This window comes from Sinocyclocheilus rhinocerous, unplaced genomic scaffold (assembly GCF_001515625.1).
Source record: "Sinocyclocheilus rhinocerous isolate Xijiao unplaced genomic scaffold, SAMN03320098_v1.1 scaffold5672, whole genome shotgun sequence".
NCBI classification, from domain to species: domain Eukaryota; kingdom Metazoa; phylum Chordata; class Actinopteri; order Cypriniformes; family Cyprinidae; genus Sinocyclocheilus; species Sinocyclocheilus rhinocerous.
In genome coordinates this window covers 19,968-24,381 of record NW_015636356.1, presented here as the reverse complement: position 1 = coordinate 24,381, position 4,414 = coordinate 19,968, and the positions used below count along the sequence as shown (strand labels likewise).

At 43.7% G+C, this 4,414-nt stretch overlaps 1 protein-coding gene across 1 annotated transcript in view; it reads left to right on the top strand.

Annotated features, from left to right (window-relative positions):
* LOC107747738 (sodium channel subunit beta-1-like) overlaps positions 1–4,414 on the top strand; it is a 13,591-nt gene that overhangs the window by 8,300 nt on the left and 877 nt on the right. The window lies entirely within an intron of this gene.

The window sequence follows — 4,414 nt, the reverse complement described above, 5'->3', positions numbered from 1 at the left end:
ACACACTGAACAAACACTGAACAAACGCTGATCAAACACTGAACAAACGCTGATCAAACACTCTGATCAAACTGATCAAACACTGAACATACGCTGATCAAACACTGAACAAGCGCTGATCAAACGCTGAACTCAAACGCTGCAAACGCTGAACAAGCGCTGATCAAACGCTGAACAAGCGCTGATCAAACGCTGAACAAGCGCTGATCAAACACTGATCAAGCACTGAACAAACGCTGATCAAACACTGAACAAGCGCTGATCAAACGCTGATCAAACACTGAACAAGCACTGCATATACGCTGATCACACACTGAACAAGCACTGAACAAACGCTGATCAAACACTGAACAAGCGCTGATCAAACACTGAACAAGCGCTGAACAAACACTGAACAAACACACTGATCAAACACGGAGCAAACACTGAACAAACACTAAGCAAACACACTGATCAAACACGGAGCAAACACTGAACAAACACTGAGCAAACACTGAACAAACACTGAACAAATACGGAGCAAACACTGAACAAACACACTGAACAAACACTGAGCAAACACACTGAGCAAACACACTGAACAAACACTGAGCAAACACACTGAGCAAACACACTGAACAAACACTGAGCAAACACACTGAGCAAACACACTGAACAAACACTGAGCAAACACACTGAGCAAACACACTGAACAAACACTGAGCAAACACACTGAGCAAACACACTGAACAAACACTGAGCAAACACACTGAGCAAACACACTGAACAAACACTGAGCAAACACACTGAGCAAACACACTGAACAAACACTGAGCAAACACACTGAGCAAACACACTGAACAAACACTGAGCAAACACACTGAGCAAACACACTGAACAAACACTGAGCAAACACACTGAGCAAACACACTGAACAAACACTGAGCAAACACACTGAGCAAACACACTGAACAAACACTGAGCAAACACACTGAGCAAACACACTGAACAAACACTGAGCAAACACACTGAGCAAACACACTGAACAAACACTGAGCAAACACACTGAGCAAACACACTGAACAAACACACTGACCAAACACTGAGCAAACACACTGAGCAAACACTGAACAAACACACTGAACAAACACTGGTCAAACACACTGACCAAACACTGAGCAAACACACTGACCAAACACTGAGCAAACACACTGAGCAAACACTGAGCAAACACACTGAGCAAACACTGAGCAAACACACTGAGCAAACACTGAGCAAACACACTGAGCAAACACTGAGCAAACACACTGAGCAAACACTGAGCAAACACACTGAGCAAACACTGAGCAAACACACTGAGCAAACACTGAGCAAACACACTGAGCAAACACTGAGCAAACACACTGAGCAAACACTGAGCAAACACACTGAGCAAACACTGAGCAAACACACTGAGCAAACACTGAGCAAACACACTGAGCAAACACTGAGCAAACACACTGAGCAAACACTGAGCAAACACACTGAGCAAACACTGAGCAAACACACTGAGCAAACACTGAGCAAACACACTGAGCAAACACTGAGCAAACACACTGAGCAAACACTGAGCAAACACACTGAGCAAACACTGAGCAAACACACTGAGCAAACACTGAGCAAACACACTGAGCAAACACTGAGCAAACACACTGAGCAAACACTGAGCAAACACACTGAGCAAACACTGAGCAAACACACTGAGCAAACACTGAGCAAACACACTGAGCAAACACTGAGCAAACACACTGAGCAAACACTGAGCAAACACACTGAGCAAACACTGAGCAAACACACTGAGCAAACACTGAGCAAACACACTGAGCAAACACTGAGCAAACACACTGAGCAAACACTGAGCAAACACACTGAGCAAACACTGAGCAAACACACTGAGCAAACACTGAGCAAACACACTGAGCAAACACTGAGCAAACACACTGAGCAAACACTGAGCAAACACACTGAGCAAACACTGAGCAAACACACTGAGCAAACACTGAGCAAACACACTGAGCAAACACTGAGCAAACACACTGAGCAAACACTGAGCAAACACACTGAGCAAACACTGAGCAAACACACTGAGCAAACACTGAGCAAACACACTGAGCAAACACTGAGCAAACACACTGAGCAAACACTGAGCAAACACACTGAGCAAACACTGAGCAAACACACTGAGCAAACACTGAGCAAACACACTGAGCAAACACTGAGCAAACACACTGAGCAAACACTGAGCAAACACACTGAGCAAACACTGAGCAAACACACTGAGCAAACACTGAGCAAACACACTGAGCAAACACTGAGCAAACACACTGAGCAAACACTGAGCAAACACACTGAGCAAACACTGAGCAAACACACTGAGCAAACACTGAGCAAACACACTGAGCAAACACTGAGCAAACACACTGAGCAAACACTGAGCAAACACACTGAGCAAACACTGAGCAAACACACTGAGCAAACACTGAGCAAACACACTGAGCAAACACTGAGCAAACACACTGAGCAAACACTGAGCAAACACACTGAGCAAACACTGAGCAAACACACTGAGCAAACACTGAGCAAACACACTGAGCAAACACTGAGCAAACACACTGAGCAAACACTGAGCAAACACACTGAGCAAACACTGAGCAAACACACTGAGCAAACACTGAGCAAACACACTGAGCAAACACTGAGCAAACACACTGAGCAAACACTGAGCAAACACACTGAGCAAACACTGAGCAAACACACTGAGCAAACACTGAGCAAACACACTGAGCAAACACTGAGCAAACACACTGAGCAAACACTGAGCAAACACACTGAGCAAACACTGAGCAAACACACTGAGCAAACACTGAGCAAACACACTGAGCAAACACTGAGCAAACACACTGAGCAAACACTGAGCAAACACACTGAGCAAACACTGAGCAAACACACTGAGCAAACACTGAGCAAACACACTGAGCAAACACTGAGCAAACACACTGAGCAAACACTGAGCAAACACACTGAGCAAACACTGAGCAAACACACTGAGCAAACACTGAGCAAACACACTGAGCAAACACTGAGCAAACACACTGAGCAAACACTGAGCAAACACACTGAGCAAACACTGAGCAAACACACTGAGCAAACACTGAGCAAACACACTGAGCAAACACTGAGCAAACACACTGAGCAAACACTGAGCAAACACACTGAGCAAACACTGAGCAAACACACTGAGCAAACACTGAGCAAACACACTGAGCAAACACTGAGCAAACACACTGAGCAAACACTGAGCAAACACACTGAGCAAACACTGAGCAAACACACTGAGCAAACACTGAGCAAACACACTGAGCAAACACTGAGCAAACACACTGAGCAAACACTGAGCAAACACACTGAGCAAACACTGAGCAAACACACTGAGCAAACACTGAGCAAACACACTGAGCAAACACTGAGCAAACACACTGAGCAAACACTGAGCAAACACACTGAGCAAACACTGAGCAAACACACTGAGCAAACACTGAGCAAACACACTGAGCAAACACTGAGCAAACACACTGAGCAAACACTGAGCAAACACACTGAGCAAACACTGAGCAAACACACTGAGCAAACACTGAGCAAACACACTGAGCAAACACTGAGCAAACACACTGAGCAAACACTGAGCAAACACACTGAGCAAACACTGAGCAAACACACTGAGCAAACACTGAGCAAACACACTGAGCAAACACTGAGCAAACACACTGAGCAAACACTGAGCAAACACACTGAGCAAACACTGAGCAAACACACTGAGCAAACACTGAGCAAACACACTGAGCAAACACTGAGCAAACACACTGAGCAAACACTGAGCAAACACACTGAGCAAACACTGAGCAAACACACTGAGCAAACACTGAGCAAACACACTGAGCAAACACTGAGCAAACACACTGAGCAAACACTGAGCAAACACACTGAGCAAACACTGAGCAAACACACTGAGCAAACACTGAGCAAACACACTGAACAAACACTGATCAAATAAAATAAAAACTTATTCAAAATATTAATCTACTGTATATTATGTGCAAATTTTAGGTGTAGACTGAGTATGAGTGTTAGATAAATAAGTGTATGAGTGAATAAATAGTGTGTGTTCCACAGTTATTGTTAAGTGTTCATGAGATGTATCTAATAATAATTAGATAATAGTATCTCAATGATACAAGACCTTGGATGTAACATTTTAACCTAAAATCACGTCTGTGTTACTTGTGAACTATCCAAAAATAAAATCTGAAATTATAGTCTGATGGAGATGGTTTACGATGACTAGGCAAGGCAAGTTTATTTATATAGCACATTTCATACACAATGGTAATTCAAAGTG